Source organism: Dipodomys merriami, unplaced genomic scaffold, assembly GCF_024711535.1.
Source record: "Dipodomys merriami isolate MVZ:Mamm:240054 unplaced genomic scaffold, mDipMer1.0.p SCAF_11, whole genome shotgun sequence".
In the NCBI taxonomy this organism is placed as follows: domain Eukaryota; kingdom Metazoa; phylum Chordata; class Mammalia; order Rodentia; family Heteromyidae; genus Dipodomys; species Dipodomys merriami.
The window spans coordinates 6,887,890-6,913,247 of NW_027202382.1; positions in this window are offsets into that span (position 1 = coordinate 6,887,890).

Below are 25,358 nucleotides of genomic sequence, written 5' to 3' on the forward strand. Positions count from 1 at the left end.
TAAGATATAAAATCTTAAAATTATAGAGAAAGGTTACAGAAAACTAGTGAATATATAAGCATAGGTAGTTATTTTCTGAATAGAACTCCAGCAGCTCAGCAAATAAGGCTGGATAAGTAGGACTGCATGCAATTAAAAAGGAACAATTACGAGAATCAAGAGACAATTCACAGAAGGGGAGAAAATCTTTATTGGATATTCAATGAGTAAATGATTAATATTTAAGATATACAAAGAATAGCAATATAACAATTCAATTAAATGGTCTAATGAATTTCATGGACAGTTCAAAGAAGAAACATAAATGGCTAATAAATACATGAAGAAATGTTCTGTCATCCTTAGTTATAAGTGAAATATAAATAAAAACTACTTACTGTACACTAAGCTTCTATCTTAACCCAATCAGAATGTCAGTCATAATAAAAATAACAAAAGATAACAACAAATGCTGGTAAGGATATAGGGCAAAGGGAATCTGTACACACCGTTAGTGAAAATGTGAACTAATATAACCACTGGAAATCAGGCAGGCTCATATAAGACTAAAAATAAATCTAACTTATGACCTTGACATATGACTCTAGAGCATATATCTGAAGGGAAATAAAGCAACACATAATAAAGAGATCTGTGTAAGAATGCTTACTGCAGTTCTCTTCATAATTGTCAAACATTGCAATTTGCCAAGATAGCCAACAACTAATTAATGGATCACAAAACATTGTATACATATCTATGTATACATATATATATATGTATGTATACATATATATATGTATATGTATATGTATATATCTATGTATATATCTATGTATATATATGTATATATATGTATATATATATGTATATATATCTATGTATATATACATAGATATGTATACATATCTATGGAATATTATTCAGTTATAAACAAAAATGAAATTATGCTATTTTCAGGAAAGTAGATTGATCTGGAGACCACATTCTATCTACCTGTAAATATCAACATGAAGGTAAAGTAAAACAATTCAGTTTAGTACAGTGTCCTTCATTGTTCGTTTTTTTCATCTACAAAAAACAGTGACTCCAATTGTAATGAAGATCGATGAAGACTGAGATTTTCTGATATTTCCTATGGTAGCTTTATCAGAATTTATGAACATGAAGGCATTTTACAATGTACAAAATGCTCTATATAGGTGAAAATTTAAGATCCTCCTCAGGGAAAGTATAAAGCTACTAACATGACTGACATTTACTGAGATTCATGATGTTCTTTGGAACTGTAGTTACTGGCTTCTTTTCTCTTCCAGTCTCTGCATTCTGGTGAAGGACTTTGTATAAATTACTGACTAAGCACTTAGTGTTTGATTCCACATTGATGTAATTAAAAATTTTTTAATGCAAACAATTTAAACGTCTGATTTTTCTCTCTAGTCAGTAATTAGCACAGTTATACCCTGTTCATAAGGGCTTACTCCTTTGTAAATGTTGACATGGGATTTAATACAAAACATGAAGCATATGGGTTATTGCTCAGATATCCTGGATTTGGTGGAGGGATCTAGAATGAACTTCAGAGTTCCATCTGGCTTGAGTTTTAGTTCTGCTATGGACAATCTGGAACTTCATTAAAATCTCTCTCTCTCTCTGTCTCTCTCTCTGTCTCTCTCTGTCTCTCTTTCATCTGCATGTAGAGACATGCGTATATACCTACATATATACATATGAATATATAAACTCTACAGTGTACAAATTAGATTATGGTGGGAGAATGGTAACAGATCTGTGTTAGAACATCACTTTTCTTATATATGCTAATTAGAATTTCATTCTCTAACCTCCCTCCCAGAGAAAGATCTTTCTTTTTATATTTGAATTATCTTCTATGGTAGCAGAACCCTTGTCATTTGCTTTACTTTTTTCCCCGCCCACTCAGATATTAGAGCTTCACATATTTTAAAAATAGCAATATTTCTGCTGTTTATTTTTATGCTTGGGTGTTTTGGGGGCAAGTTAATTGTCACATTTCAAAGGAAGTCTTACTAGATGTATGGGATATTGCAAAAGAAAACAAAAAGTGTAATCTTCGTAGGGTGGACAATATTGTTAGCCTATTTTGCTTTCATCTATCACCCCTTTCTCTTATCAGTGGGGTATTATGGATTTTTGTAGCTGTCCTCTGACCACCTCTCGCCAGCTTTTCATGAGGGTAACAGAGCTAACTCCATGTCTAACTGTCAGTTGGGCTAAGGGGGCATTTTTTTTCATGGTTTTTGTATAGGAATGTAGGCCTACTCTGTCAGTCCCTCTATTAGGAAGGGACATGAGACTCACACTGTGTAAATAAAATGTCAGGATCTGGAGTGTATAGAACTTCTAGTAATATAGTTTGCTGATATAAAAAGATCAGAAATGAAGATATCAAGGAAGCTATGATGAACATAATTTACTCTAAGTCTATCCATTTCCCTGCAAATGACATATTATTCTTTCTGAGGGATGAGTAAAATTCAATTATGTATATATACCATGTTTTCTTTATATAATTATCTATTGTAGGGTATCTAGTATATAATTATTTTTTAAATAAAAGCCAGGCCTTCTTTATATAGTAATTGGCTCATTTTTGTGTATATTCTAACTTAATGTCTTGATGTCTTCTTGAAATGGCCATATCTTGAATTAGTGAAAGATTTCACAATCTTTTTTGTAAAATTTTTAGCACTACAGAAATGGACATCAAATTACATGTTGCTTATATTGCTGGCTGTTGTTTTTGTATGTCATAGATTATTTGGTGAGAGATAGACATGTACATAGTCTTCTTAGAGCTCTGTTACATGAAGTATTACTCTGTACAAATCAAAACTATCCAGTGTATACCTGGGCACACATGTATCAATCACACATACACATACTTATGTCATTGACACATGTGGAAGGCAGATCAAAAATACAACTAAAAATGGTAAATTATGTGGAGCTCTTTGCATTTGCATACAGACAAACTGACTAAAGGAGAGTATACGTGGGAGGAATCCAAAGGAGTAACTCCTCTGAACATCTAAAGTATTATTTATCAAAACAAATTCCAAGAAATGGAAACATGTTTTTACCCCTTTGTTTTATTTTGTTTTTCCTTTCTTGGGGGGGGGGGAGCGGTGAGAAAAGCAATGAGGAGGCAGGAATGGAGGGAAGAAGGGTGAGCAAATGAAGTCATTGAATTCAATATATGCTATGTAAAAAATGAACTATGTAACTTGTGGGTAGGAATGGAAGGGGCAATATTGGGCAAAGAGAAAGAAAGGGTGACAAGAAGCATTGTATTCATATTCTGATTTATGAAATTGTAACTGCTTTATACAACTCCTTAACAACAACAATATGTAAAAATTGCATAGAATCTGGGTCTCAGTGTCTCATGCCTATAATCCTAGCTACGTGGGAAGCTAAAATCATTGGGTTCTTATTTTAAAGTCAGCCTTGGTAGAAAACGCGTATGAGATCGCTTTTCAACTGAAAGCTAGGATGACTACTGGTCATGTGCTGTTGTCCTAGTTACCAGGACATCTAACATAAGTAGATTACTAAGGCATATGTCTGGGAGAAAAAGTAAAACCTACCTCAAAAATTCCCAGCAAAAAATAGAAGCGGTATGGCTCAGCAGTTAGCATGCTTGCCTAGAAAATCTGAAGGCCTAAGTTCAAACAATGGTACTGCAAAAAAAGAAAAAAATGTATGGCTGTTATAAAATAATATTTCATCAAGAAAAACACAATCTAACAATAACCACATGGATAATTAATGTGAAATAAGTACATTCTGAATATAGCCTATCAAGTGTTTTATTGGCTAAGTGATTATAACAATGTCATCATTTAAACATAGTTGTGCTGGTAGCTTTAGTATGGTCTTTGGAACCAACCCATATGCCCCTTAGTAGATGAATGGATCAAGAAAATGTAGTATATATACACAATGGAATTCTATGCCTCAATCAGAAAGAATGGCATTGCCCCATTTGTTAGGAAATGGAAAGACTTGAAAAAAAATTATATTAAGTGAAGTAAGCCAGGCCCAAAGAAACATAGGTCCCATGGTTTCCCTTATTTGCAATATCTAGTGTATGTCTGAGACAAGCAGAAAAGCTCAGATAAAATGATGTTAGGCGAAAAGAACCCCAAGATAAGGACACCAGCGGTTTTTTTCTTCCTTGCTATTGTTTCTAATGTATTTATAAGGTACCATATGATTTTTTTTGTTGATTTGTATGTCCCTCCCCCATGGTATAACTCCTGTTTATACTGTATTTGATGTTGGTATAATTTGTGGAGGGAAAGGAAAAAAACAAATTGTTTAAATAGGGATACAGGTTGACCCATTGCAACAATGAGGTGGGGGGTGGGGTGGGGGGCTGGAGGAGCATGTTGGGGGGGTTGGGAGGTATAGCTGAGGAGGTGGGAGGAAGGGGATGGTGGGGGAAAAACAAAGGAGGAGGCAACAATGCTGGATAAGAAATGTACTTATTACCTTGCTCATATAACTGTAACACCTCTGTACAGTATTTTCACAATAAAAAATTTAAAAATAAAAATAAAAAAATAAAAACCACAATATCATCTTTTAATTTAACTTCAACTATTGCCATGAAAGTGCTTTTGAAATGAAATTAAAAGTGCACTGTAATAAAAATAGAGTATACTATTTTAAGTTGTACAGTCCAGTAAAAACATAATTCAACCAATTACCAAGTAAAAATATGTAGCTGGTGGCTAAATTTTCAAAGCTTTTGGGAAAAAGATTATAACACAGAATAAGAGATTACTGTACACAGGAAGATGCATGACAGTTTTGAATGATCCAGCACACATACACACTATTTTCTCTAAACAATTAAAAAAAAAACTACCCAAGGTAATAATGAAGATCTGTTTGGCAGCTTGTCTGTATAAGCTCCAAGACGAGTCAGACAACCTTCAGAGAGAGAGACATGAGCTGTCAGGTTCATCTAGCTATAACTGGAGTTTCAGATCCACTCTGGTCAGTTTAGCAAAGAGAATATCAGGTTACAAAGTGATGGCTATGATGGAGATGTGACAATTGAAGGTCACTGTTAAGATATCTGCCCCTTGCAAAAGGGTTTGTCTCAAGAGCTTAATAGGAATTTTATATTGCTGTCACAAGTACCTGCCAATGTGACCTATTTGTTAGTTATTAAAGATTAATTTGTCAACATTGACAGCTGTAATTCTGTTTACTCAGGAGCCTGAGATCTGAAGATCCCAGTTCAAAACTAGTCTGTGCAGAAAAAGTCCATGAAACTCTTATCACGCAGAAGTGAGGAGTAGAGCTATGGTTCAAGTGTTAGAGTGGAACCTTGAGTGGTAAAGCTAAGGTTCAATGGCCAGGCCCTGAGTTCAAGCCCAGCATCAACAAAACAAGCAATTAAACAAATGAAACCCATAAACTTATCACACATTCATTTGTTTGAACATATAGTTTCCAAAATTTAATTCAATCAATACTTGATGCATATAAATATAGGTCAGTAAGGCCTAGAACAAGTGATTTTCCTGAAAACTAAGCACAGAAGATAAGAAATGATTCATATTCAGTCACATCTTCCCATTGCATTTACATTTCTCATTTTTATTTATTTTATAGAAACATGGGTTTAATGATTTACTTGTCTGTGTATAATATGTTTGATTATATCCACCACCATCACCCTATTGTGCCTCTCCTCTCCTCTTTTTTTTTGGTCCAGTCATGGGGCCTGAACTCTGGGCCTGGGTGCTGTCCCTCAGCTCTTCAGCTCAAGGCTAGCGCTCTACCACTTGAGCCACAGCACCATTTCCGGCTTTTTTTTCTTTTTGCTTATGTGGTGCTGAGGAATCGAACCCAGGGCCTCATACATGCAAGGCAAGCACTTTACCACTGAGCCACCCTCCCAGCCTCTCTCCTCTCCTCTTATCACTCCCCATCCATAATCCTTACATGTTTATATCTTTGCAAAGAATAAAAATCTAGCTTCTGCATATAAGAGAAAACAGACAATATTTGCCTTTGATTTTTAGCTCTACTTATTTCCTGAAAACAAATCCTTCCTTTATGGCTCATTAATACTTCATTGTGTAGATATACCACAATTTCTTTATTTTCTCATCTGTTGCTGGACACTTAGACGGATCCTGTGAGTTGGCTATTCACTTGTTTTGATTGCATTAGCCAAACAAGGTTGAGTCCAGCATTTAAAACTACTATTTCCTGAATCTATTTTCAAGTTCAGGAAAGATTTTGCGTGGAGAATAAATGAGAAACCCACTTTCTGCCCCATTGAATTGAATTCTTCTCTTCACTGAGATGACATTTTGATAGAATAATTTCCATAAAAATTGTGAATATAATAAAGTTTTAAAATTATATTTTACCTCACATAGAAAACACTGGAAAAATTCAAGTTTTGACTTTGGTTTAGAACTTATCACATTTGCCATTAAAACATTTTAATGCTAAAAGGCACATGATACTGCCCTTTAAGCGTCATGTGAGTAGAGACTTTGCATTGATGGCTCTTGGGGACTCACTAATGAGCTACAAAGCCTTTACACCTCGAGGTCAGGAGTTTGGATTAGAACTAGGCTGGGAGTGACAGAAAGTCATTACCATCTCATGATAGTTCAATGGTTTATGTGAAGGCAATTCATTGTTTCAGGCCACTTTCTAATGAACAGGCACACACCTCACAAAAACTCACCTTTGCTTATGATAGTAATTGAGATAATAAAACATTGGACCAAGAACTGTATTTGGTCCTTGCTATGACTACCATATCCAAGTAAGGGAGGAGAGCAGGGAAGGAGAAAAGTGAAAAGAAAGAGATCACCATTCAGAACAGAACAAATCAAAACACAATTGACTCATCCTCCAAAAGTTTGCTAAGGACGTCTATGACCCAAATATTTTATTCAGAGAAGGCTTAACTTATATCTTTTCAATAAAATTTTAATAATTCTAGTAGAAGCCTCTAGATTAGCCAGACAAAAAGATGATTAATGTTTTTGATATATGCCTTTTAATGTTGTCACTCCATGTGTCATTTTGATGCTATATTGGCTATTAATAGTGAAAGAAAGGGCTCTCAGATTTTCCCCTAAAATTCCTAGCAATCACAGACATAGATGCAAAATTACACATTTTTGTTTTTGTACATGATTTTCTTAGGTTATTTGTCAAGGAATAGACAAATGCATATTCTTCTTAGCATTCCCATTACTTGTTATACAAATATGAGCAAATAGAGAATTTCTAATACAAACACAGACACACCTGTATACATGCATGCACACACAAACCTACTCTGGTATTGCTGTGCCTTTGATATTTTAGTTCAATCAAATATAAGTTTTGTTTGTTGTATACTAATAAACAGAATAATCTGAGGAATCATTGGAAAACAGAAGCTTAGGATGGATGTGGCAGATGACCCTGTCTCTGTAAAGTTGTTCTAGATTTATGCTATCCAATAGAATAATTTGTAGACAATGAGGCTATTTACACTTAAATTAATAAAAGCTAAGTAAAATAGAAACTCAGTTTCTGAATTAAATTGGTTACCTTTCTATTGTGTAGCATGTGGACCAAATGTCTATGTTATATGAAATATTTTCATCATTTCAGAAATTTCTGTTGGATGGTAGTGTAGTCCCTTCTATCTTTATAATTTTTTATATTAAAATTTATTCTAAAATAATAAAAATCATGAGCAAGAATTTGGAAGCAACAAAGAACCTTAAGAAAAAAGAAAATGTCAAAACACAAATGCATTAAAATTGGAAGATTATGTAATGATTGAGCCATGTAATATCTTATTGGTGACTGTTTTTAACTTATCCATGTTAGGTTTCTACAATTTAAGATATTTAGAGACTTTCAAAAGTTAAAAGAACTTACTGGCCAGTTTTCTTTTCAAGGAAGTTGACATCAATAATCTGGTGGTGTTTCTTGTACCTTTAATCAACTGTACAGCAACAGGCATATCAATCATGAGATTCTTCTGTCACCTTTTTTCTCTTCTAATGAGTGATTGTACTTGCCTACAGAAACATGAAATCCATAGCCCTCTTTAGAAAGTGAGAACATACAAATACTTCTCCAATATCCCAGGAGAAAAATCCACTATTGTAACAGAATATTATAAATTAGACAAAATATTCCTTAGCTGCTTGTAATATTGCCCTCTACATAATTCTGCTAATGATGACCTAACTAACTTCCCATAGGAAGGATAGAAAAGGGGAAACTGTTGACAAGTTGAATTTCATTTTGAGCTAGGATACTATCTTAGTAATCTGCCATTTTCTTAGCTTATTCATAACAGTCAAAGGAAAGATTGTATCTCTCTTCTTATAGTGAAAAGCTTTCAAGGCAGAAAATAAGTCTTTTATTAAATTCTTGTCCAGGGGTTCATTTGTCAGGTCTAGAAATGACTAGTTATTGTTACCATGTATCCCAAGATCATCTATGACTGATATGGAAAAATAAATCATTTTAAAAGAATTCAATGGCAGTGGGACTATGTTTGTCTTGCCTGTCAATATTATAACTAAACAACAGTTCCTTGTTTTATTTTCTTAGACATGTTTTTTTTTTTCTGATGCAAAGAATCTATTTGAAAAAGAATGTTTGGAGCAAAGGTGGCATTAGGGAAATAAGCAAGGTTTAGCAGAGTTAAAGGGTAATATTGCAGTATTTTCAACAATCAAATTTATAGGAAGAATAAATGGGAACTATAAATTGGTCAATGATGAATTAGCAAACATTCCCATTCAAATATGTAACCAAATTGGTAGGGTATACCAGGTATTAGAATTTTAAATAAAGCAGTATGTTAGCTTCCTAACAAATTAGCCTAATGGCTCACAGAAGTTGAATGTCCTGCTTTATCTAATTGAAATGATTAGTTCTGGATATACACAAATGGTTTTTACATCTATATTCTCTGGAGAATTTGCTACATTTTACTCATCTCATAAGAGAGAATGAGAGAATTTAGTTATACTACATACCAGGTTTTTTTTTTTTTGAAAATTGTGTTTTCCCACAGAAATAACCTAAAATTACCAAGATTAGATGAATATATTATTTTCCTTGTTCCTTTAAGTACATAGTTCTGGCTCTGAGTAAATGAGTGTTTTCTTGTGTGTGACAAGGATAGTGGTATTACCTACTATGTAGAAAATGGAATCCTTTTATTCCAGGTGCTGATCCAAATGCTCAAACTTGCCAAAAGTAAAGATATACAAATAAAGAAGAAGGCAGATGGATCTCAGAGAGAAATCATAATGAAGCCAAAGTGTAGAATAGACCAAAACAATGGAAGTCAATGAGGCAGCACTCTCCTCTCTGTAAAGGAAAATGTCTTTTCCTCTCAGCTTTACTTTTCAAATTATAATCCAGACTAAAACAAATCAGACCATTGAGACTCATTTTTTTTAAATTCTGAGCTAAGGCAAACAGATCTAATTTCATTCTGAGACAAGGCAGTTGGGCTTAATGCACAGTATAGCGGTGGAAGAAGAGGAGGACTGGCAATTGTGGGAAGACATCACATATAATTTATTTTGACGTAGTAATACTCTTCCTTTTTGTATGACATGCTACTCAACAAATGGAGAGACACTCTAGTTAAGTAATTGATCAGAGTATTAGAGTGTTGTGCTAAGAAATGACTTCTAAGTTGCATTAGCTTGGGTTGACATTGCCAGTCAGTCCAAGAACGAATCTACTTAACATCTTCATCAGTGACCAGGATAATGGAGGAGAAATAGCAGACACATTAATTAACTTCAGGAAAGACATTAGACTGCAATGATGGTTTTCACATTGTCGGACAGAGTATGAATTTTAAATGGTCTTTGCCATGATAAAGCACTTGTCCTTTGCATTTAAAATCTCAAAAGGTTATTTGTGTTTTCTCCATTCCTGCAGGCATGGCAAGGAAAACAAATAAGTGGACCCTTGCTATTGCGAACCCAAGTGTTCTGTTTGCTAAAGCACAGAGCCTCACAACTGGAACAGCCTTTGCATTAAGCAGATCCATCTATGCCTTTTACCTCTAAGTGGTTTTCCTTTCCTAACATGTGACTCTTTCCCAGCATCTCAGGGCAAGGCTGCTGCAGTGTTAGAATCATCTGTACTGGGTTACAAGTCCATTAGGGGGGAAATCAACACCTTTATTTATAGAAGGCACATGTTTACAATTTAGAATACCACTGCCTTCTCTCAAGTCTTGTTTTGCATGGAAGTGGGGCTCACCAGGATTCTCACCACCTCTGTGTTCTCTGCCATGGAAGTAGTGATTTTCATGCCTGCTTCGAATATCCACCAGATATTCATACATGGATCTCCTGATGATGAGGCTCATTGGGCTCCCTCTACACAGGTTCCACATCCATGATGATAGACGTGTGTACCATCTTCATGTGCTTTTCTGCCTACCATATCCTGTGCCTGTCATCTCCTCTGTCTGACCTTGTCCTCAAAAGATAAGCTGTTTCTCCCTTTCTGTAAGGTTATGGATTTGTTTTACCACTGTAGCCAAGAAACATAAAGTTGCTTGACTACAGTTGGAAAGAAAGGAATTACCAAGACAATGAATTATTTCTGAAGGGTTAGTATTTCAGTGTGTAGAAGAATTCTCCAGTTCAGGCATAAAATACATGCTGATAGGTCTGTGTCTTTCTATGTCTACTGTTACACTTTCTTTAAAGAGATAGGATGTTCTTTAATGCTTTTCAGATTCTTGAATCTTGCATGAAGGGAGTCTAAAAATATTTTCAGTGTTTGTCTAGTTGAGTGGTTGCCAGGAATTTCCTCCTGTTTCCAAGTGCTTGTATTTCAGGTACTAGAGACAACATTCAAGCCTTTCTTCCCTACTCTTCCTCTCTACTTTTGGTGTCATACAAAATGATAAGGCCATTCTGAACTATGAGTTTATTGTTACTTGGAGTAAAACTTAAAATCTGAGTTTTACTTTTTTAATCTGTTAAAAAAGGGTGGCACCTATTTTGCAGATATAAGAATTTATGATATAATAAACATGCCTAACAGACAGTACATAGTGTAGTGCTATTAGTGCTCAACCAAGTCTTTTCAAGGAACAAGTTAATTTGGAAGTAAATCTCTATTTGCCCTAAGATTGAGTATTCAATATCTATGTTAGATTAGGAAGTTTATTTATCATTCCCATAACCACTAATTTAGTCTTATTTCCTAATTTCTTGTGTTCTTGCCCATCCTAAAGATCTTCATCTTAGCTATGCTAAGGTGAATTTTTGTGTAAAAGGATTATTTCACAGTAAAATTCTGACAGTTAAAAAAAACCAACTTTACCTTTTTCTATATCAACTATACCAGAAACAAAAAATCAAACATAAGAGTAAACATTTGTATTATTTGCATTGACAATGACCATCTATTGGTTGAACTTTATTCCTTATACTGCTGCTTCTTTTTCTCTTCCTCCTCCTCCTCTTTCCTCCTCTCCCTCCCCTCCCCCTCTCCTTCCCTTTCCTCCTCCCCCTTCCACCTCCTCCTTCTCTTTCCCTCTCTGTCTCTTTCCCCCTCTCCCCCTTTTTCTCTTTGAAATATTATAAGGAAGGAGAGCCTTGTGCTTGCAAGGCAGGTGCTCCATTACTTAAGTCATGCCTCCAGTTCTCTGGACATTCTTCTTAATTTGGTATTATTTACTATAAAATTTACATTTGGTAGAGAAAATTGAAAAATACGGAAAAAAGAGTATGAGGAAAATATTTTACATAGTGGAGATAATGAAAACAAATAGTTTCTTCCATATATAAAATTTAATATTCTATTTTTTTTATACGGCCTTATATAATGGCCATTCTTTTTTGTGTTACAACCTTTGTGAAAATTTTTATGAACACAGAGTATATTGCCACAGGATCTATTTAACTATTATTTTCTGCCAAAATTTTAGTTATAGCAATGTAATAGGCACCTTTTCAATTTAAACTTTTTTTCAGTTTTCAAGATTATGCCGTAGAATTAATTCTCAAAAGAAGATTGTTGAGTTAAAGCATTGCATACATTTTAAATCTCTTGATATTCATGAACATATTTATTTTCAGAGGTGTTTTGCCAATTTTTTTGCTGCCATTAGACTTACAACAATGCTAACTTCCTTTGTAGCAATCTATTTTTGATAAATAATGATGGCACTATTTTTTGGCTAAATGTAGATTATTGCTATTAGTAATGTATATACATATATACCTATATGTATATGTACATACACACATATATGTTTTCTAAGTAATTCCCCCTTTGGAAGCATAATATCTCCTTTAGGTCTTTTGGTAGGCCACTTGGTCTCACTATCATGACTTTCTAGGAAGAAGATGGAAGACAACAGTGAAAACAGTTTACAGAGTTTAATTTCGCTCTCTTCTGATAGCCCTATGTCCTTAGCCACCTTTTCTTAATAAACCTGGTCCCCTAAATGGAATTCTTATAACAGGGGTATGAGCTGAATTGGCACAACTCTTCTTTTCCAGTCTTTGGCTTGTTTCATCATAAATCTGATGCTTCTTCCTTTTCTCACTCTCAGCCACCCCTTCCTCCCCTTGCCTCTGCCCCCCCCAGCCCTGCTGGTCTAGCCTGCTGCTCTCTGTATTTACATGTATTTACATGTTGGCCCTCCCAGGATTTTTATCTTGTGAAAGGTGTTTCACTGTATTAAGGAATGCTGGAGCAAATAATATTAGAAAAACATTATATTAGGATGCCAGAATCTCTTTCTCTCCCTGAAGCTAAAACATACAGTTTCACCCTCAGGAACTAATTCTTTGGAACACCAAGCTACAAAGGGAAATGCAATGAAAGGCAGGCTACATTAAATTTCATTTAGTCCTATTGTTTAATTTATGTAGGCCCTAGGCATGCAGGATCCTGTTTGTGTGTTTGGCTACTCTGTATTTCATCCTGTCTTTCGGCCTTCTAGATATTTCTGTTCTAGAGATTTCTGAAACCAACCAGTTCTTCCTTTTTGTGAGAGTTGGTAGATAGAATGGGATTTTCTTATTTTAAACTGGTCTTTTAGTTTACACATTTTTCATTGAATTTAATTCAGTTTTCTCCTTCCCTTTTTGACTTTAGTCATGTGATATCTTACTTTTGTTGACCAATTTTTAAAGTTTTGCTTATTCATTTGTATCTGGAATGAAAAATTTAAATAATCATTATTATTGTTGTTATTACTTTGTGGTGTTTAGTTATCAAACCCCAGAGTCTTGTGCAATGCTAAGCAAGTATTCTACTTCTAAGTGACACCTGCAGCTCTTACTTGGATTTTGGTGTTTTTCTTTTGCCATGTTGTCTGAGTATTTGTTTATTTATTTATTATTTTAGCATAGCCCTCCAGCAGACATGGAGATTTCCTAGGAAAGCACAATGCAAACAAACTCGAACCCACTTGTGGACCTTTGCAGATTAGGGTGATTCCATATTGTGAGCCATGTGGCTGAGCAGGATTTGATTGCTTCATTTCAGACCCAGCAGTCAAAGATGCTGTGCTTTGCTGGAGGGAAGTGTTCACAGCTACTGCCTATGTTGTATTTTTATTTTTTCCCCTGAGGATTAACAGAAGACCTGAATTTTTAGAGGTTTCCATATGGTTGCTTTCCTTGTAGCATTGACTTGAAAAAAAAAGAAAGAAAAGAAAAGAAAATGAAAACACCTCTTCACTTTAGGAAAAAAGAAAGTCCTAGCCACTTAGTATTCTTTACACTCTGGAAGGCTGACTATAAAGGCTTACACTTCCTGCTGTGATTGTATCCTCCTTGAAAGAAATGAAGCAGCAACATGAACTTAGTTCCCTTTATCTGCACAGTGAGTCTAAATCCCAATTTCTGCAGTCTTTCCTCTCTGACTATTTAATACACTTATCGTTTCTCTGCCTGGCATTCCCCTATAGGAGAGATTGAATTTAACAAATGTACACCAAGAATGATAGCTGACACTAATTCAATGAGCAGAAAGTTAAATCCAATCATAATTCCTGAGGTAATGGAGATGGGTTGGGTATGTAGATCTCTAAAGAGTCAAAGAGATTAAATGAGAGTACACAGCTCTGTTGACTATGTAGCCACTAGAAAACTATAATAGCATTTTAAGGTAGGGTGATACCAGAGCCTAATTTTTTTTTTAAAGGAACAAACCATCACTGTCAAGCTGATGCAGTATTTTTGCAATTTCATATGCTGTTAGTCTAAGGTGAAGAAAGATGTTAGCTAAATAGAATCCAGAATGAATACATTAATTTGCACAGCTCTTGCCTCCAAACATGCACAAATGCTTGAACAATTTTAACTCAGATAGGTATTAGTCCATTTTAAAAATCAGTAAAGTCTGCCTGCAAAGCTTTTTACAAACATAAATAAGCCACATTCAGGACACCGAGGTAGAGAAGAAAGGGAAGAAAGATTTAAAGGCTGAAAAAAATAACTGCTTGATTTAATGTCTGTAAATGAAAGCTATAGACCAGTACTTCCCATGAGACGCCATGGTGGGTTGTGGCTGATGGCAAGTTATAGAAAACTAACGAAAACTTGCAGCTGGGTCCCTTGCTGGATCCGCCCCCAACAGCCCTTCTCAGTGGGGTGACAGGATTAGGGTTAAGGCTGCTAAAATAATGCACTCTGTTCATGCCTGGCCTGATTGCTCCCCTGATCTGACCAGGAGTATTAGGGTGACAGCTGCTTTTCCAATTCTCTGGGCTGCAAGTAGCTGAGCATCATGTCAACTGCATGTGCATATTTAGTAGTCATATATTGACAATTAAGGAGAAATTGATTTACATTTGGATTACTCCTGTGAAGGAGTATATGAAATACTTAGTCAAAGAATTGGAGGTTTTAGGGATCCCACTGTGAATTTTTGCATGACTGAGCAGAGTCTTTTTAAAACATATACATGATCAGTGAATTATGATAATTCTTTGGTTGCTGTGGCTGGATAAAAATATTGAACATTACATATGCAACTCATGTACATACCTCAGAGGAAAACTGTTAAGTTTTAGGAATGCTATATAGTACATTATATTGAAATTTGGATGGATTTTTTTTTATAATTCAGAATGGAGTTGGTAGAACAGGAAAAACAAAACTAAATAGGAAAATGTTTATTCAGCTATAAAAGCTGTCCAAATCATGGTCCAAGGCAAAAATACTGGGCAAAAGTACTAAGCTGTATTGAAAAAAAAAAAAAAAAAACTAAAGCAAAAAGGCTTAGTTGTATGACTCACATAGAAGAGCATTTGCTCAGCAAGATAAGGCACTGAGTTCATAACTCCAACTTTCCCAAAATATGTTCTATTCATTTTTAAATGGCTAATATTTTCCATTTGATGGCAGCAAAATCTTCCCTAACTGAACTATTTTCTATGAAGACAAGTAGAACAGAAGGCTGGGTCTTAGACTTGATGTGACATGGATTTTTTTTTAAATTTTGCACAAGTTAATTCATCTTCTAGGTCATTTGATTTTATAATAAATTAAAGCTACTGAGAGATTGAACAAGGGTTATTAAGTTTTATTCTAAGGCTAGGAAGATGAACCTAGTGTGTGATGCTTTCAAATCTCTTCCCAACTTTAAGCAAGGCGTTTTATCCTTTTTGTTTTGTTTTGTATCACACAAGTACTGAAACAGATTTTATCTTCCAGGAAAAAGTCCTGCTATTAAAAGTAGTTTAAAATTCTTTGCCTGGATAGCTATAAAATCACTTCTAGTTCTAAAATTTTATGACTTATTATTCTGTGCATCCTTCTGAATTGCCAGATTTTCCAGTATGTGAGCTCCAATTATGGTCCTAGATTTTGTTCTTTCTATAGGCAAGGCAAAAGTAACTACAGTTATTTAGGTAGACAAAAGGTAACAAGAAGAGAGTTGTTTCTTTTTTCCTGTAATCTCTTCTCTCAGCTTTAATTCTTTGAATTGGGAATGTTTCAGTCTCATCACATTTTTCTTTCCAAAGAAAGCGTAAGTATATTTGACTTCTCATTGTTTATCATCCTTCACAGTGACACTGAGTTGGGGAATAAAAGGCCAATTCTTACATTACAACTTCCTCCTTTTCCTTTGGAGTGTGGAGATGCAGTCAGTGCCTGTGCTTTTGTGAGCAGCAATTCTACCTCAGTCCAAGTGCATCCCACTCCCCGGGACTCAGTATTAGGTGCTGCATTCATTTTTTGTTTTTTGAACATTACTTCCACTATAATAAGATTTTTTCTTTAGATTTCTGTGAGAAACTCTAATTTAGGCACAAGAATGAAACTCTGAGTTTAAATCTTTTAATCAGTCTTTCTGAAAACAGCCATTGAGATTAATTGATGACTCTCTCTCACAAATGTGCCTGATTATCTCCCTCAGAATATTTGAAATCTGCTCCCATTTGCATCCATGTTGAGAACTTTTCCATCTCTAAAAGTTCTATGTTTCTCATGGCTAAAGTCTTGCTAAAAGATCTAACTAAAACTCTTTTTTCCCCCCAGATTTTTCTCCTACTAACTAGAACTAAAGTGTTCTCTTTCCTCATTGCAAGGAAAAGTACTTGCGTTTTGTCTGTAATGAAAACACAGCAAATCAAAGAAAGGTAGGACAAATGGGATTGCATGAAGCTGCAGAGCTTCTGCATGGCAAAGGACATAGCTAGCAAGATCAATAGAAAGCCCACGGATTGGGAGAAGATCTTCACTAGCCATACAACAGACAAGGGTCTCATATCTGAAATATACTTGGAACTCTAAAAATTAAATCCCCCAACAACAAATCTTCAAAGAAACAACTGCCCAATAAATAAGTGGGCTAAAGACTTACAGAGAAACTTCTCTGAAGAGGAAATAAGAATGGCCAATAGACACATGAAGAAATGCTCAACCTCCTTAGCCATAAAAGAAATGCGAATCAAAACACCATTGAGATTCCACCTCACCCCAGTTAGAATGGCAAAAATCAAGAACTCTAATAACAACAGATGCTAGAGGGGATGTGGCCAGAAGGGAACCCTACTGCACTGTTGGTGGGAGTGTAAACTTGTTCAATCACTTTGGAAAGTAGTATGGAAGTTCCTCAAAATACTCTACATAGAGCTCCCCTGTGACCTAGCAATCCCACTTTTGGGCATTTACCCAAATGCTCACAAACAAGACCATACTAAAGCTCCCAGCACAACTATGTTTATTGCAGCATTATTTACCATAGCTAAGAGATGGAACCAACCCAGATGCCCCTCAGTAGATGAATGGATCAAGAAAATGTGGTATATATACAGAAAGGAATTCTGTGCCTCCATCAGAAAGAATGACATTGTCCCATTTGTTAGGCAATGGAAAGACTTGGAAAAAATTATGTTAAGTGAAGTAAGCCAGGCCCAAAGAAACATAGGTCCCATGGTTTCCCTTATTTGCAGTAACTAGTACATGTGTAGGACAAGCAGAAAAAGCCAAAAGCTATGTACATATGACCCTGTAAGATGCTGTTAAGCGACATCAACCCTAAGATAGGGACACAAATATCTTTTTTTTCTTGCTACTGTTTCTAACATATTTATAATGTACCATGTGATTTTTTTGTTGCTTTATATGGTCCTCCTCCATCGTATAACCTCTATTTTCACTGTATTTGATGTCAGTTCCCTGCATCTTGTATATACATTTCTCTAAATTGGGGAGGGGAAAAGAAGAAAATGCTTAAATATGGATACAGGTTGACCCATTGTAACAGTGAGATGTACAAAACACTATGTTGAAAACGAGCTGTACAACCTCTGCGGGGGTGGGGGAGGGGAGGGAGGTGTAGGGGCATGGTGGGGGGTAACTGGAGGTGGGAGGGAAGGGATGGTAGGGGGAAAACAAAAAAAAAACTATAAATATGTTAGAAACAATCACATGAAAGAAAAAAAACATTTGAATACTTCTCTTGGGGTTCATTTCACCTAACATCATCTTATCTGACCTTTTCTGCTTGTCTCAGACATATACAAGTTATTGCAAAAAAGGGAAACCATGGACCTATGTTTCTTTGGGCCTGGCTTACTTCACTTTATCTAATTTTTTCCAAGTCTTTCCATTTCCTAACAAATGGGGCAATGTCATTCTTTCTGATGGAGGCATCAGAATTCCAGTGTGTGTGTGTGTGTGTGTGTGTGTGTGTGTGTGTGTGTGTGTGTGTGTGTGTGTACATATATAATCACATTTTCTTGATCCATTCATCTACTGAGGGACATCTGGGTTGGTTCCATATCTTAACTATGGTGAATAATGCTGTGATAAACATGGTTGTGCTAGTTGCTTTGGATGACCTGGTTTGTAATCATTTGGGTAAATGCCCAAAAGAGGGATTCTGGGTCATAGGGGAGCTCTATGTGGAGTCTTTTGAGGAACCTCCATACTATTTTCCAAAGTGGTTGAACAACTTTACACTCCCACCAACAGTGCAGTAGGGTTCCCTTTTGGCCACATCCCCTCCAGCATCTGTTGTTACTAGATTTCTTGAGTACAGCCATTTTAACTGGGGTGAGGTGAAATCTCCATTAATCTTATAATTTAAAGAAAACTTCCTTTAAGCTGGATAGTGTTTCACATTGCTTTGATTTATTCACTGGTGAAAATTATAGACAGCTTACTAAAGTAAATGCTGTAGTACACATCTAAGTTCCCCCTTTACTCGAATGCACTCATTCCCAATCTCTTGGATATTGGGTGTCTGAAATGCTGGGATTACAAGAATTGCTACCACTCCCAGAATAAGTATTCATTTTTAAAATTAGAATGTTTAAAAACATACATTTTTCATAACTTTAAATCTTCTAGGAACTAATATGCTGCTGAATAAACAAACGTGTGAACTGAAGTTTCAGCATTTTATTTTCTCATATTGAAGGTCAAATCGATTTAAGTAAGTTAGACCTTGAAAAGGAGTGAGTGTCTGCCTGTGTGCATACAAAAGGAATGTCTGGAAGTAGAAACACCAGCTAGTAACCACAAAGGTTAGTGATTCTGGGATCTGAGAAATGACACCAATGTGATCCATTTTTTGGTAGTGATTATAGATAGTGATATAGAGAGGAAACCTCTGACAAAGTAAGAAAATAAGCTGTTGTAAATCTCCTCTTGAAACATTTGTAGGTTGAAGTGGGTGGAGCAGGAGAATCAACTGTGGGAAAGTCTTTTGCCTTCTTGGGCACCATTACTGTCCTGTTCAGAAGTTGACACATTTTAGCTTATAGAGGACACATCATTGCAGCAGTATTACTGTTCAGAAAACTTTCTAGTTCTGATCATTGACTTCCTAATTGCTTCCATTTCAAACTCTTAAACAATATTTAAGGTATTTTGAAGTGTTTTAGCTCTCTTTGATGCGTGCTTTAGGAGGGTGGTGTTACTATCATATTGAGTGCACAACTACAGATACATTTAGAGAGCGAAGAGAGAAAGGCATAGAGGCAGAGGATAGAATAGAAAGAATACTTACTCAAAGTATTTTTAATTTCTAGATACATCTTATGTAATAAATACACATGCTTAAAGTTTTCTAACTAAAAAAGCCCATGGAAACAGCAGCATCAGAGTATACAGAGATTTCCACTACAATTTGGGCTCTGATCTCAAAATAGTCACACATGTACATACCAAAAGACAAAACTTTCTTGACATTTTAGACTGACTTATTAAATGGGAATCTGCATTGATTTTTCTTCTTCATTTAGTTAAATGTATTAAATGCAAAACAACCTAGTTCTAACTTCTTATACATTCCCAGTAGCGCTACATTGATTTCATTTTCCAGGTTCATCTTTCAAATTGCACTCTGCTGCAAGGATCAGCTCTTGTGTCACCATGTGCTGGTGGGGTATATGAGGTCAGAATTGACTTAGTAGCCTGGTATTTGCCAGTAACCTTGCCTCTATACCTAAGAATTAACAAGTGGGATTAAAAACATTCTTATGTTGTTTTACTGGTCTGCTTTTTTGTGGTCAAGGGTTGGTGTTACTGAAGTTTGAATTTAGGGCTTTGTAATTATTAAACAGGCACTGTACCCCTGAATCTTTTGCTCCACTTATTTTTTAGACTAGGGCCTTGCTTTTTTTTTTTTGTCAGTCATGGGGCTTGAACTCTGGGCCTGGGTGCTGTCCCTCAGCTCTTCAGCTCAAGGCTAGCCCTCTACCACTTGAGCCACAGTGACACTTCTGGCTTTTTCTGCTTATGTTTTGCTGAGGAATGGAACCCAGGGCCTCAGGCATGCAAGGCAAACACTCTACCACTGAGCCACTTTCCCAGCCCAGGACTTGCTTTTTTTTTTGACTCAGCCAGGTTGGCCATCATCCTCCAACTTTTACATTGCTCATTGGTGTTGTATGACAGGTGTGAACCATGCGCAGCCTGTTCTGTTCAGATAGAATCTCACAAACTTTTATTTCCTAGTAGCCTTGAACTGGTGTCCTCCCATCTGTGTTTCCTGAATATCTATGAATACAGGTGTGAGCAACTGATACACTGCTCACCAATATTCTTTTCTTAAGAAATCAATGAAGACATTGACCAGAAGGTCTCAAATTGATATTATTCCTCATAAACCTATTCTTGGGTTTCTATGATTCATGTGAGTTAACTCTTTTCTTAGTTTGTTGGTATGTTTTCAGATTTAAGTACAAGCTATGAAACTATTTTTGAAATTAAATTAAGGACAGCTGTCATCAATGAAAAAAATATCTTCTTCTTAACTTCAAAACATTTTTTTGGAAAATGCTGTTTTAAATGGCATTGGCATAATATCCCAAATCAAAAATTGTAAAACTATATTGTGTAAGATATGTTGGAAATTATTTGACCTCACCCAGGAACAGAGATGGCTCGCAGTACCTTGTTTGCCTTAGAGGTCAAATGTGTCTTAGTGGATAGAGCTTCTGATCCCTATGCCTTATTTCACATGCTTATTTTGGGATTTGAGTTCATATTGGAAAGAATTGGAAGCAGGCTGGTTGTCTTGAGGAGCAGGGGAGTATACATTAGCATCCGGAGTTCCATCTAGACTCAGTGATCCACCTGTGTGTGGATGCACCATGATTCTGCCTTGATCAAGATCATTGGATTCCCTGAAAGTTCAGCTCTTTTCTAGATTCTGGAGTCAATTTTTTATCTTCATAACAATTTAAAAAGAAAATGGAATGAGATAATGCTCAAGTCTTGGATTTAGGGACTTGATGCAAGATCCTGGAGGAAGATCTTCAAGAAGCCACAATGGTAGCCTCAAAGAAACAGGCATTGGAAGACTAATCAGTCAATCAACAAATGGAGCATGTCATTGGTAAATTTGTTGCTAGAGGAATAACTTTCTCTTGTAATTATGATCTCCACATTTAACATATTGCTTGGCATAGGGGGAAAATCAGTATTTGATGAATGAGTAATTGTGTAACTCTACAACAAAAAGGAAAAGAACTAGTTGGGTGATACTAGTGAGTTAGCTGCACATTTTGTTTTGGAAATGAAGGCACTTGAGCAGTGAATAAGTTTAGTGCCATAAAGAAGCATCTTCTGTAGAACTAGGACTCTTTCAGTCTCTACCCACCAACTGGCAGTAAAGTCTTGGAATTTCCTTTAGATACTTATTCATAAAAGGGATGTGACAAAAGTAGGGCTGTTAGGTCCATCATAACTGTGTCTGGAGTAAAGGATGATTTGAGGTCACACTAACAAAATGACCAAGGAATCATGTGCACGCATGCGCGCGCGCGCGCAAACACACACACACACACACACACACACACACACACACACACACACACAAATGTCATGTCCTTTTGGTGTGACATTTTTCTGTTATTAGTTATTCTACTCAACATTGATTTTCTATGTTTGATACAAATCTCTCTATCAATTGGACCTTTTGGGGTTATATAAGAATCTTGTACTTTGAAGATTAAAACAAAGACCTTCCAAATCAGTGAACAAGAACAACTTCCTCCCACCTACAGAAAATCTTGCTGCCAAGGTAAGAAATGACAGACCTGTAATATTTATGCCAAAGATAGCATTTCTTGGGTCCCAAATGATATATCTGGAGACCCTGTATTTCCTGACTTTGTTCTTATTTCTAAACTGCTCTTATTGCAAGTAAAGAATTTGCTTTGGTTCATGTTGGGATAGGGAAAAAAAACCCTGTTATCAAAATCTCCATGCAATCCTTCCCCAGATGTTTTATCAGTAGAAGGATATAGAACTCTTATTTTTTGTAAGTCCAGGAGGAATTTTGCAAGTGCTTGGTGGAATTTTGGTCATCATAAACAACATCACAGAATCTGGTAACTTTAGTTGTCATTTTTGTACTTTTGCTTCCCACCTGGCATTTTCATAGACAGGGCTGGTATACTTTTGATTCAGCTCACTAATTGCAAATGCCATGCATGATGTGAAGAATAACACATGCTCTAATTTGCTTTATCAGCCAAGTATGGGACTTCCTAAGGGTGATATGGTTATTGTCGATTGAGATGATTATGTAATAGAATCTGGAAGGAGACATCCAGTTCTCCTTTGGCTTCTAATAGAACCTTCCCTTATTACAATATGTATTAAAAGGAAACTTGATTAACCAAGTCTTTGGGATAACAGCTTTGTTCCAAGGGAAGTCATCACTGAAGAGAGTAAGAAAGATGCTTTGATCTCTTCTCTAAGCCGGGGTTACCTTGGAGCTCCCGAGAGGAAATTAGAGACACAGTGGCCTTGTCTCGAAGGCAGAACTGTTAGAAAAGGACTCTTCTATTCCCTGCCAGTGATTCATTTCTGAGTAGAGTCTGTGACCTTAGAATACATTTGCTATGTTGTCTAAAACACTAGAATATTTATTTGCTACCTCTGAGTTGAAATGATTTTGGAGAAAATATTGTATTTAACGTTATGACATGAAACAGGTAATTTCAAAGCCAAAATACTGACTGAATTTCTTATCTTGAAAGATGATTATTGCTGGCTGTGGAGGTACATGCCTGTAATCCCAGTTACTCAGAAGGTGCATATAGTATAATCCTGTTCTGAGGTCTGCCCTAGGAAAGTTAACTTGAAACTATGTCTGAAAAATAAACTGGGAGCATGGCTTAAGTGATTCAGTACATGCGGCCTTCAGTTCAATCCCCAGTGGTGCCAAAAGAAAACAGAAACGAATAAAAATGCTACAGGGCTAAAAAAACTACTTTCATGTTTAAGGTTAGTTTCTATCCATGGATGCAAGCTTTTGGGATTTTTTTTTGCTTTACATAAATAAATGAATCCAGCTATTTTCTATGATATCCAGCTTGTGATTGAAATTCTTTACACAATAGAGCAAAGATGCTTTCTCACAGAAATTTGTTACTAATTTATGATAAGTAATAACTCTGCCTCAGAAAATGGAGTGAGTCCAAAGAGAAAATTTTGACATTTTAGAATGGAAAAATCTTGATTTAACTGCAGATGAACATTGGTTACTGAGGGACATTGCTTTGTCATTTAATTAATTCCCTTTCCCGACATTTCTCCCCATCATGAGGCAAATTTGTTTGTGGCTCTTAACCTTTCAGCATTATATTAGATTTTACTGGAGTCACACAGTGACCAACGGCAAGTAAATAGAAGACAAGAGCAATTCTTTTTTAAAAAGGCAAAAATTCATTTTAACTAAATTTTCCCTAAAGAAATAGCCTCTACTTACTCACAGGACTTATCACCTTAGGTATAAGGTCTAACTTTGCCATCTAGAAGCAACTATAAGAGGGCTTTGTGTTCTGCAAATGGGTCTTTAAATGCGTGCTTTGAGCACAGCGCTGACATCCTCTACATACACACATACACATATAGTGTGTGTGTGTGTGTGTGTGTGTGTGTGTATGTATGTGTGTGTGTGTGTGTGTGTGTGTGTGTGTGCATAAAGTGTATATAAAAAACATGTTTGTCCTGTTATGGTTTTTTTTTAACTATGCTTCTCAGGTATTAACTTAATTTTCCTAACCCCATTTTTTTTGTATTAGCATCTCTTTCTCAGATGGAATTCTTTGTTTTCCTGAAGCTAGAATAAGTCTCTGATATGGAATTTAATCCATGTTATTGTCACATATAATCCATTCCTATTTTTCTTTTCTTTGAGAGCATGTTTTATTGACATCTCAGCACTGGAAAGAAGGAGTTGTATCGTCTAGCCTGAGATCTTTTATTGGGGTTAGGGGCAAGAGATGCTCCCAGGGGAAACAAAAGGCAAGTAATTTAATCTAATCTCTAGGATGATGGTATTTGCTAGGAGGAAAAGATCTTAGCTAAGGATTACCTATAGGAAATAGAATCCAGTTTCCTGGGTTAATGTCATGTAATATCCTAGGGAAGGAGTTGATTTTTTTTTCCAAAAAGGGTCAGTCATTAAATATGTTAGGCATATAGACCACATGGACTTTGTTGCAGTTATTAAAGTTGCAAGGAAAAGCATCCATAGCCATTATGCAACAAGTAGGCTTGGCAATGTCCCAGTGGAACTTTACTCATGGAAAAAGGTGGTTGGCTTGTGGACTATTGCTTGCTACTCTGGATCTAGGGCATAAAATAGAGATACATCATAACTTGTTTTTCCTGTAATGAGGGATATCTATGAACTATTAGAGAGCGCAGCTATTATTCTGGGGAGAGATCCATGTTTAAGGAGGTGAAGGTCCTGAGGAGCTATCTTTGAGGATCGACACTTTCTCTGCCTTCCTTTGCTTGCCTATGTTTCCCAAATCATGAAAATAGCTTAATTTCAGGGGAGACTTGATGTGTGTTGGGCAGATTTGGCATTCCAGTTCTCAAGGTTCCTTAGACTCCATGGTGTTTAATGGGACACAAAATCATAAATATAGAACCATCCATACTTTCCAAATCTTCTGGTGGTATTTGTACCTTCAATGAATAACCTCTAGACACAGACATGTACTTTGCTTTTTTTTTTCTAGGCTGGGAGTCAGAGGCTGTATCCTATGGCCTTAGATGCTAGGATCTCTTACCTGTAGCCTTGCTGGTATCTTCATTTTTTTATACATGTGGTTTAAGGCACTTCATAGTTTTTGAAACGGCTTCTAAATTAACCAAAGTTGTGTTGCTAACTATATTTTGCTCTTTTGAAAAAGGTCTTCTTTCTAAACAGGGTTCTCTGTTTGTAGTTTAACACATTGGGGATTTGTGTTCTACTTTGATTTAGAGAGGCAGGGTTCTGACTTTCGACACAGCATTTTAGTTGACATCCCAGGTGAGAGATTTATCTTCTCTATCTCTTATTTGACTCTAGATCCTGAA